The sequence below is a fragment of the Marmota marmota genome, unplaced genomic scaffold (assembly GCF_001458135.2).
Source record: "Marmota marmota marmota unplaced genomic scaffold, marMar, whole genome shotgun sequence".
NCBI lineage: Eukaryota > Metazoa > Chordata > Mammalia > Rodentia > Sciuridae > Marmota > Marmota marmota.
In genome coordinates, this window is record NW_025999990.1 from 745152 (window position 1) to 756794 (window position 11643).

The following is an 11643-nucleotide window of genomic DNA, read 5'->3' on the forward strand; positions in this document are numbered from 1 at the left end:
TTATTCTCAAGCAAAGCTCTTAGGTAGAAGAATGGCTCATTTGACTTCTAAATACCCTTCTGTGCCTGTATCTGCTAAACTTATGACTCTGAAACTCTTTGGTATAAATCTTTCTCAGGCAGACAAGTGACCAGTGGACACACCCAAGGCGGGCTTCATGTTTGCTTCCCTTATGTGGGAAGGCCTTCTGATCCTTGGAGCTAAATTCACGATATGGCATGAACTTTTCTAAACAGCACAGTGGGGCTGTTTTGTTCTGTTTTGTTTTAAATGCCAACTAACCACTCTGCAGCTGGACCAGGAAGTTTCCTGGCAGTACCACAGTCCTGAGAAGAAATGTGGTCACTGATCAATAAAACCCCAATGTGGGCAAAATAACAGGAGACCTATTGTAGGATGAGGACTGCTCTGTGTCTTCCTCATTTCTTCTAAGTCTGTTTGTGGGGCAGCCCTCTATTTATCTTCTCACACAAAAGCTTGGTGAAATAATGGTTCTCACTAATTGCTAATAGGCTGAACTGCTAGTGCTCACAAGGACAGATTCTGGTGGCAGGTAATTAAGAATCCAAGTAGCTGAGAGTGTCAGGAAAGAAAAAAAAATGACATCTTCACCTCACCAGGTTTTGGTTTTTAAAACTGTGTTCATTGAGCTTGTTTTTTTCTCTTTTGTCCTCATTCCTGTCAATGGGAAACATCAAGAAAAATAACAGAAAAATCTGTCCTGACTCTACATTTTTCTTTGCCCTGGATTCGAGGGTTCACAGAGATTCTAGGGAGGCCATCAAGAATATAGTCCCCAAGGGGCCTTTTCCAGACCTGCCCGTCACCTTCTGGGGAGCAGCCCCTCCCAAGGCCCTGTTGAGTGTGGCCCTGTCTTTGGCAGGGCTTCCATGCAGTGTGCTCCTCCCAGGGGAAGTGACTCTCTGCCTGAGGTGGTCCCCGGGGGATGTCCTCTGGAACGATGGAGGGACACTCCATTTAAAAGTAACTGGAGTATTCAAAATTTCAGAATAAATAAAACGATTTGGTGGGTGGTGATAGGGCTACAGGAGTTTTATAGATTTAAAGGGAATCCTTCTGTGAATTTTTTTTTTTTTAGTAAAATATTGAATCTTTTTTTGAAGCAAATTATCACATCCCGATTTATCCTGTGTAAATCTGGAATGCCACATGGAGACTTGACTTTATCTGGAACACGCGTTCACCAAGCTAGTTCAAAGCCAGCACCTCCCCTCCCCTCCCCAGCTAGGAAGGAAACTCCATGAAAGCAAAGCCCTTGCTGTTCTGTGGATGCTGATATTTGAGAGCACATAGTAGGTACTCATTAAATACTTGCTGAGTCAATGGGATGGAGGAAAAGGCAAGTGAGAATCTTATATTCTAAAATGTGACAAAAGAGACAAGATTCAGGGTTCCTCATTGGTGCTGATATTTTAAAGAGGCTTCTTGGAGTTAAAACTGGAAAGAATTGTGTTTGGTGTCATAACATAAGAGCTGAGTTCCCTATTGCAATTTCTCTAGTCCCCTGAAACACTTTCCATATTTAAGTAGCCGACAAATCATCTCTGCACAGAGAAGTCGCCCATGTCGTCTGCCTGGGGATGTCTGGTCATGAGTTCTGTTTGACTTCCTTTCTCTGTGTCGGGACATGGTTGTAAATTCACGCTCAGGTTCCGGACTGTCGCTGGAGCGCGACAGCATTTTATGCTCCCCGGCCACGACCTTCCCTGGTGAAAGCTGGAGTGGAAACTGACATGGGCAAGGGGGTGGGGGAGCGGGGGCAGAACCATCAAATGGAAGCAGGGTCCTGCTGTTATCTTTCTCGCAGTGAGTAAGCTGGGGACATGGGCCTCCTAACCTGCTCCCCTTGTTCAAGTTACACTCGGGGAAAACCAGAGCCACGTGTTGGAGTGGCACCTTCTGAGCTCCTGTTTCCAAATTCAAGCTGAGCTGACATGTGGTGGACGCGATTCCAGCCAGGAGCAGATTTCACTTAATCCACAGGGCATCTGGGTTACACGAGTACAAAATGAGAAACAGACATGACCGCAGGTGCTTTCTGCCCTGCTTTGGACAACCAACTCAAAGGTGTCTTTGATTTCAATAAGAAACTTGGCAGAGAACTTGTCCATAAAGCAGTTTAATTGCACTGGATTTTGGTAAAAGAGCTTTCTCTCTCCTCCCACTCCACTCTCACCACACACGTTCAGATGCACAAAAGACTCCCGTTGGAGAGAGTAGCATGACTGTGTTAAGAGCAAAATTTCAATGAAAGGCCAACTTTGGTAACCCGTGAGTTTCCCATTCTCCTTGTAAATGGCCATCAGTTTCCTTGCGTTGGATATTCTGATTTTAAATCGGTAACAATCACTCAATAGGCCAGACTGGTTCCAAATCTATTATGTAAATAGTATGGCTTTTAAAAATATTAATGAGTAAATATTTATCCAATAAACCAAGGTACCTTAAGTTAGCCAACTGCAACAAAGACATAACCCATTTTTTAAAAAAACTACCTAAATAAAGATTTGTTTAATAAACCACCACCATTTGCGTGGCTCAAGAGGGTATGTGGAGCCTTTGTGCTGGGCGGGTTTTTAGCAAATCTTCATTTCCTGGACCAAAGTTTGTGAATGATTGATGCAAAGCTCTGTTGTGCTGTTGCCTCACGGACTGGGAGCCTTGGAGGGACTCTTTGTCTTCTCAAGGCTCAGAGTTTTGAAGGTGCTCAAAGATGAACAAGACTCAATTTGGGGTCCAGGTAGACTTGAATGTGGGTTACATCAGCGTGGCCTGTTTAGACCATCTATGGGAAGTAGGGAAGTCTGAATCACTTCTTTAGCATGTGGCCTTGAGCAGGACACACTGTGTTTCTGGCCTTCAACTGCCTCATCTTCGAAGTGAGAGAGTGGTTTAGATGTCCTTCACATCATCTAGTTATCTTTTAGGGATAACTGATAAGATTCTGTGGGGAAGTTTGAGTTTCACTGTGTACATTTAAAAATTTTCTGCAAAAAAGTCCATCACAACTTAAAAAATTTCCATAGCCTAAAGCCTCTGCATATGTGGAAATGATTGTGGGCAGTTTTCTGACTTGGATAATCTGAACCAGAACTGTCCAGGCTTGGATGCACAGGATGTGCACTGAACAACTCTAGGGAGCACCACTCACACAGACTGTGAAGTGAATGGCAGCCCCACCACCAAGTTATGCAACGTTGCCACCTGTCTTCAAAATATACTATATTTTCTTTCCTGCTAGTGAACAGATTCATGTTGTTAATTTTTTTTTTTAAACTTCTAGGTTTGCTGAAATTCTGCCAACTTCTTCCTTCAGATTCCTTTTCCGAGAAGACTCTTTCCCTGATTCTCTTCCAGAGTCTTGATTAGAAAAAAAACCTAACATCTAGCTTAAAAGATAATCATTTGCACATAGATGGGTTCTGTGCTGAAGGTGAAAGAAAGAAAAATTAAATCAGAACTGGGGCATTGCTATAGACTGACTGAAGGTTTATGCCCCTTCAGATTTATGCTGAATTTGAATCCTCAGTATTTGGAGGTAGGTCCTTGGGAAGTGGTTAGGCCATGAGGGTGAAGCCTTCATCAATGAGATTAGTGCCCTTATAGAAGGGATCCCAGAGAACTGCCTCACACCTTCCCACATGTGAGGACACAGAAGACAGATATCTGTGAACAAGGAAGCAGCCCTTATAAGTTCTCAGACTTCCCAGTTTCCAGAATTGTGAGAAATAAATTCCTATTGTTTATAAGCCACCAGTTTCTGATATTTTTGTTACAGCAGCATGAAGAGACTAAGACAGGCACCAAACTCCTTTGTTGCCCCAACTCTAACATTGTGTGTGTCAGGCATTAGATGGCAATAGAACATATGTGTTTGGTGGCCTGGAGGAGATGGGAGGTGTCTGTTTTGGGTACAGAGGGCTAAGATGAATAACCTCTATATGTGTTCATTTTCAGTAGAACCTGGTAGAAAGGATTCAGTAAGAGATCGCTGTTTCTCGAGCCATGGTTTGGCTCAGGGACTTTTCCAGCTTGCATTACAGAGTTCAGTCTTGAACTGGGGCTAAATCCCACCCCATGTGGCTTCAGATGTGGTGGCCTGGGGAAGGCATATGTGGGACAATAGCTGACTGCGTCTCTTCTCCCACATTTGAGAGAGACAGGGAACACCAGGGTTTGCTGAATCCAGTTCTTTCCAGTATGTGAGGAGAAGAATCGGGCTCTTTAAAAAAAAAAAAAACAAACATTATTTTTTAAAAAAACAAGAATTGGGATCTGAAGTGCTTTTTCAGCTAATGGGTGGAAACTAGCACTCTCTTACTGAAAACAATATTTCAAGCCTGTGTTCTGGACTTTGAAATGTTCTCAATGACTTAGTGGAGACTCCGCCAGCTGCTACTGAGGCACGCTTCTTTGTGCCAAGTATACGCACTTAGGCTCGCTAGCAGCACTTTCAGCTCTAGGCGCCCAGCTCTAGTGTGCCCGGTGCAGGAGACAGAAGTTGCCCTCGCCATACCGCTCCAGGGTGTTGACCTCAGGTGATGAGATCGTTCCGCACTGGAAGTCAGACCTGTCTCACCACCAGCCCTTAAGCCAGCCTTCCAGGAAGTGATCAGCTCCATGTTCCATGCTGTACTTGTAAGACTTAAGCTGAAAAATGGAGACTTACACCCCTTCATCACAGAATCCTGCCTGGTTAATTCTCCTGATGTTTATATGTTGTCCCTGACTAATCTCTCAGTGGTAGTCATGGAATCGATAACCCAGCAATGATACCTTTATGAAGAGCCTGCCTTGTGCTCGCCACTTGAGATACGCTAGCACTAATTCTTACCTAGCCCCTGAGATTATGATCTCTATTTTACAGAAGAATATATTGAGTTGCAGACAGGGGGAAGGTATTTGCTCAAGATTATGCAACTATTGAGTGACTGGGACAGGATGCAAGGCCAAGAGTACAGCCTGGCTCTGTCCTCCAGGCCATATTGCAATCTGTCCTTCATCCCAGTTGGAAACTGGAACTGGAACTTGCTGTGATCTCCTGCCTGCAGGGCCAGCCTTCTCCAGCCTCAGGCTGTCTAGTAGATATAGTTGCTGACATCTTCCAGTTCCCCTGGGGATTCATGCATCTTTCCCCAAAGTTCCTTTCCCAGCCTGGTCCTGATGGAAATCCAGACTTTGCCTGGTGGTCTCTACTTCCTGCACAGCACAACCCTTTCTAATGGGAACTTCTCCTTTAAATACCTTTCACCTCAACCCCCAGTCTGGAAGGACTTGGAGCAGGGGAGGAGAAACTGTCATCCCTGCCGTGTCTCTACCTTGCTGACTCCTTCTCTTTAGCAGGTTTCTCCTCTTCTTTCCTCTTTTTTTTTTTTCCTCTTAAGCATAAATGTTCTCTCATCCCCTTACTTGGCCCTTGTACCTTCTCTTTCTATATTCTCCTTTAGGTGATCAGCCATCCTCGTTTGCCCAGAAATGGAGGGGTTGCCTAAGACTCCCTTTTACTGAAACCAGGACAGTCCTGGGCAAGCTGCTTCACTTGTCTTCCTCACCTCTTCTTTTGATTGTTTTTTAAAATTGGTGCATTTTAGTTATACATAGTAGTGGGATTCATTATTCCATATTTGTACATGTACATAACACAATCTGATCAATCTCATTTCCCAGGACTTCCCCATTCTCTCCCTTTCTCCCTCCCTCTTGATCTCCTTCCTCTGGTGGTCTAGTTCTGTTTGTGAAAGATGCCCCCTTTTATTCCTTGTTTTCTCTCTCTCTTTCCCTAGCTTCTGCATATGAGAACATTCAACCCTTCACTTTCTGAGTCTCCTTATTTCACTTAGCTAATGTTTCTAGTTCCATTCATTCATTCTTCTTTATAGCTAAGTAAAACTCCACAGTGTATATATATGTTTTCTTTACCCATCTGTCTTTTGATGGACACCTAGGCGGGTTCCATGACTTGGCTATTATGAATTGTACAGGGTATGCATGTATCACTATCACATGCTGATTTTAGTTCTTTTGGATAAATATCAAGAAGTTGGATAGGGCCTTATGATGGTTCTATTCCTAGTCTTTAAAGAACCCTCCATAATGTTTTCCAAAGTAGTTGTACTAATTTACAGTCCTATCAGTAACTAATTTGCAGTCTTTTTTTTCCCCACGTCCTTGCCAACATTTATTGTTAGTTGCATTCTTGTAACTGGAGTGAGATGAAATTCCAGTGTAGTTTGCATTTTCCTGATTGTCAGGAATGTGGAATATTTTCTCATATATATATATATAATATATATAACATATATATTATATATAATATATATGTGTGTACATATATATAAAATATATATGTGTGTGTATATTATGTATGTATGTGTATATGTATACATATACATGTGTATATATATATATATATATATATATATATATATATATACACACACACATATATATATATGTCTGTTCATCTCCTTAGCCCATTTATTGGTTGGGTTATTATTGTTATTATTATTATTTTTTGGTGGCTAATGCTTTATCTGAGGAGATATAGTAAAGATGTTCTCTCAATCTGTAGGCTTTCTCTTCACATTATTGATTGTTTCTTTAGCTGAGAAGAAGCTTTTTAGTTTGAATCCATCCTATGTATTGATTATTAATTTTACTTTTGTGCTTTAGGGGCTTTTGAGTTGATTTTTGTGCAGGGTGAAAGATAGGGATCTAGTTTCATTCTTCTACATATGGATATTCATTTTTTTTCCAGCACCATTTGTTAAAAGACTATTTTTCTCCAACATAGGATTTTGGCATCTTTTATAAGGATCAGATGACTGTCTATGGATTTGTCTCTGTCTTCACCTCTTCCTAAGGCTTTATAATCTCTCCAGAAACCTGACTCCTACCCCCTTATTTCAACAGCCCCAGCTTTGGACCCTTTTCTCTTTCATAGATAACTCCACCTAGACTTTCCATCCTCTCTTCAAATCCATCATGTACTAGGCCAAACTCAGCACCTCATCCTCTAAACCAGCTTCCCTATTGACCCTCCTCTTCTGTGAATCCTTGCATCCTCATCTGACTCATATCTATGTAAGTTTCTGAAGCCTCACTCATTCCAGTGTCCCCTTAAGACCTCTATTTCAAGACTTCCAGACTTCAATGCTTTAAGATCTGAACTTGAATCCCGCCTTGGCAATTTCTGTGTTATCTTGATAAAGTTATTTAGCTCTTTGGTGTGAAGTTTTCTTATCTACAAAATTCATATAAAAGCATTTCTATCACATTGCAATTCTCAAGGCTAAACATGAGAGTGTCTTTCACATCTGTAGCACCTACCTGTGATAGCTATGCTCGATGCACAGAAGGGCCTCAATAGAGGACCTTTGCATAATAGGAATTTAACAAATTTTGTAGAATTTATGCCACATTTTAATGACTTCCAATTAGTGTCTCTGCTAACTTTGCCACTGCCCCTTTGCACCGTTCATGCCCTAATTCAGGTTCTTATGACTTAGAACTTCAATGTCTTAAGCTGGCTCCTATTTTCCTTCTCATCTTCAGGCTCTTCCTTTTATAATCCATGTCATAAATTTCTGAAAAATTAATTTTACCAAAGCAAAACTCTGATCATATCACTTTTCTTTTATGAAACCTTCCGTGACACTAAACTGTTCATTGACTTAAGCCAATATTGTACAGGGAGATTCTAGTTGAAATGCCAGATTCAACTTTCAAGTGTCTAAATGTACCCGTTAGATGACCCTCAAAGTCTGAGCATCTCTTTCCTGCTGTCTGTCCTTCAGACAGAGGCAGCTGCACCTATAGCCCACACCAAGCAGCATGCACGAGCACAGCTGGCTGGATGAGTTGGGCCCCTGACCCAAAGCCGATTCAGAAGCTATTTAGTGATCTGCAATGTCTGACCCAGCTTTAAAAGAGGGACTGGTCCAATTAGATTTTATCATGGAAATAGCAATAGTCCTAAGAAGAAATCTGCAGCTAACAGAGAACTAAAGCAAAAGCATCATGAAAAAGGCTGATGAGGACATGGAAAACCAAAGCCATGTGTGAGATGAAATAAAGGAGGAACGGAGATGACAAGCAAACCCTAGGCATGGCGTAGCACATGCTGCCTCTCAATAAATATTCATTAAGCAATGAATAAATGTTGTTGGAACAGGATAGAGAGAAGCACACACAGAGTCTGTGCTAATGGTGTTAATAGCAAACCAGAAGGACGATCCCTTAGGGACTGCCCCAGGGCTATTCTGAGTCCAGAGCTCTGGTTTCTGTGGGGTTCAGCCCTATTATGGCCCCTGCTCTTAGATTTCAGAGATATCATACCTTGCCACTCTATATGTATCTTCACCCAAAATTCCCCTGATTGAACTGCTTGAATGGATTTCTGTTTCTAGTAAAACAAAGAATAAGACTGGAACTGCACTGGAGCAGGAGTGGGATTCTACTTCTGGTCTGTTGCTGTCGCTCAGCACCAGTCAGTCACCCAGTGTTCATGCAGTGCCTGTTGAGTCTGGCATTTTTCAGGCGTGAGGGAGGTGGTGGAACAAGATTTTTTTTCCAGGTGTTTACATTCTGTAGGAGGAATAGACAACGTGCATGCAGACAAAGAAGTTAAGCAGCTTCAGCTACAGGTAAGGTGGTGTGGAGAAGGTGGTATGAGAAAGAGAGGGACTTGAGGGTTACGTAGATGACGGTGGTTGGTTCCCTGGGTCAAGACCTGAGTAATGAGCCATGCACGGATCTAGGAAGAGCGCTCTAGGGAAACAGGAGCTGCCACATCCAGAGCCAGGAGCTAGACTCTTCTGTTTAAGGAGTGAAGATGCCAGTGTGGCTGGATCGAGGTGAAAACGGAGAAGTGGCGGGAGCTGATGTGGAGAGAGAGGAAAGGTCAGACTGTAGTCATGAAGGCATGGTGAGCAGATTAGGTTGGATTTTAAGTACAGGGCTTAAAGCAGGGAAGTTAGATGATGTGCTTATGGTTTAGAAAGACCACTCTTATTACTACAGGGTAGATCTACTGGAAAGAGTGGAAGGAGGGAGACCAGTTTGGAACAGTTGAAATAAAACAAGCAGGAGGTCACTATACTCTAAACGTGGGTGGTAGTAGTGGAGATTATGGAAAAGGGTTGAATTCGTGATTTATTTTTGGAAGTGAAGCTAATACCAGACAAACTTAGGACTATGCAAACTCAGATACACAATATATGAGAAATGAAGAATTGAAAAATGATAGAAAGGTTTGGGTCTGAGAAACTATGGAATAATGGTAAAGTATATTGGGATGGAGGAAGATTGGGCCAGGAAGAGGAGATGGGGGGCGAGACTTGGGTTAGAAAATCAGCAGTTAGGTGGAGAGGTCTGGGACAAGAGTTTGTGATGTGGGGATGGCATTTAAACTTACGGGACTGGATGGGTTTTCTAGAAAGAGAACATGGGATAGAGAAAAGAGGAGATCCAGGGCAGGATTGTGGGTACTGCGGCTGACCTTGGACTGGTCACTTGGTTTGTCTGGCTTTTAGTTTCCTCTCCAAATTAGGGACACAGAGTAGATCTCTAAGTTGCCTTCTTACCTGAATGTTTTTAGATTCTGTGATTAAAACAAGGACAAATATGTAAATCATCTGACTTTGAACTTAAAACTATATTGTCAAAGCTGAACATATTTAATTAGTGCTTTCCCAACAAAACAGCATGCAGTAAGACCAGGCATATTCCAAGATTCTCATGTGGTCATGAGAAACTGGTTATTATTATGTACATTGTTCAGAAATCACACTGATTTAGTCAGCTTTTTAGCTGCTGTGACTTTAAGACCCAACCAGAACAGCTATAGAGGAGGAAAAGTTTATTTGGGGGCTCACAGTTTCAGAGGTTTCAGTCCATAGACAGTCAGCTCCATTCCTTGGGCTCATGGTGAGGCTGAACATCATGGCAGAAGAGTATGGCAGAGTCAAGTAGCTCATATGATGATCTGGAAGCAGAAAGAGACTCCATTTATTAGATAAAAAATAAATACCCTAAAGACCCCCCCCCCGCAATCCACAACCCACCTACCTTCAGTTACCACTCAATTAATCCCATTAGGTGATTAATTCACTATTGGGTTAAGGCTCTTGTAACCCAATTATTTTTTAACCTTTTTGTGTTGTCTCACACGTGAGATTTTGGGGGACACAGAATGACTTCATTTATGAAAAGCAACTGGTTTCATGTGGAGGTTACAAGGGGGAAATGGAACTCAGGGACTGGGTGCAATTATAAGACAGGTACTCTTTTCACCTGTTAACTTGGGGCCTTGTTTGCCTGATTCTTTGAAAATTAATTGTGTTTCAAAAAGGAGTATTCCCAGTAGGAATAATTTGTACCTGACTCTATTATTATTATTATTATTTTTTTTACTTAGTTCCTTGGCCTGTGTTAAACCAACGTCAAGGAATTAACAATGGGTGGATTCCATGTTAGAGGAGTCTCTCAGGAGGAGAAAAGTGCTGATAGGATTCACACAGCTTTACCTCTCCACTGGGAGAGCTCAGGCCCTAACTTTGCTCTCTGCCAGGGCACAGAGGAAGTCAGTCACATGTGCACAGAGCATAACTCATGAGTTGGGGAATGAGGGTGAGAGGGTAACCAATCTTGGAATCCAGTAACAGCACAAAGCCCTGACACTCTGCTGTTTCTCAAGGAGCCGAGCACACTTCCTAAATGTGGAACCTTTTATACAGGCTTCCACATTTAGTGTTTTCCTCCTACTTCTGGCCTGGGGAAGCATGCTCAATCACTGTCAGGTAAGTTAACTCCAGACCTACCACAAATGGGTTGTCAGTCAAGGATAGGAAAGTCTCAATGCAGGCATTGCCATCTACTTTGCTTAGTATTTCCCAGGCTAATGAAAATATTCCCAATTACTTAGGAGATGTGGTGTAAATCATACATAGGCTAAAAGTGTTTATGAGGTACAAAAATGTTTAGTTGTCAACCTAATTTATCTAGCTAATGCTCACTAGAACCACATGTAGAGCTAAGCAACAGTCACATGGTTTGATTTCCCAGCGTTGTAGTCAGGATGAGATGAAAACCACAAGGCATTTCCCTCCTGCTATCTACATGCCCTCCTTTCTAACATGGGGTAGCCTAGTGATCTTACCAAAAATTTTGAGACACACACCTGACTGATTAAATCAGACAGGATGAACTATGGGGTCCTGTAGTCTTCCAAAAAAAGGTATTCTACTTTGTTACCATGTCTAATAACTATAGATGGAGAAAAAAGGGAGAGTTTCTCCATTTGTTTGCTGTGAGTCATAAACTCTCAAATTTGGTTTCCTCATAAATTGAAATAATATTTCATTAAGTTTTTGGTAAGAGCTACTGAAATAAAATACTTTGTGGCAGTCACTTGGAGCTTGCTAAAAAAAAAAATGTTAGTTTTTGATGCTGTGACCTAAATATCTCACCGAAACAACTTAGATGAGGAGAAGTTTGTTTTGGGCTCTTGGTTTCAGAGGTCTCAGTCCCTGGTCAGTCAAGTCCACTGCTGTGAGGTGAGATAGCACATCACCGTGGAAGGAGAAAGAGAAAAAGCACAACCAAGAAAGAGAAAGAGAAAGA

At 42.1% G+C, this 11643-nt stretch overlaps 1 long non-coding RNA gene across 1 annotated transcript; it reads right to left on the bottom strand.

The window, feature by feature from the left end:
- Positions 1–2349: 2349 nt before the first annotated feature.
- Positions 2350–9954, bottom strand: LOC125617696. The gene is made up of 2 exons (XR_007348769.1): positions 9897–9954; positions 2350–4243 (listed from the first exon to the last, which is right to left on the bottom strand). It is a non-coding gene; the product is annotated as an uncharacterized LOC125617696 (long non-coding RNA).
- Between the last annotated feature and the right edge of the window lie 1689 nt (positions 9955–11643).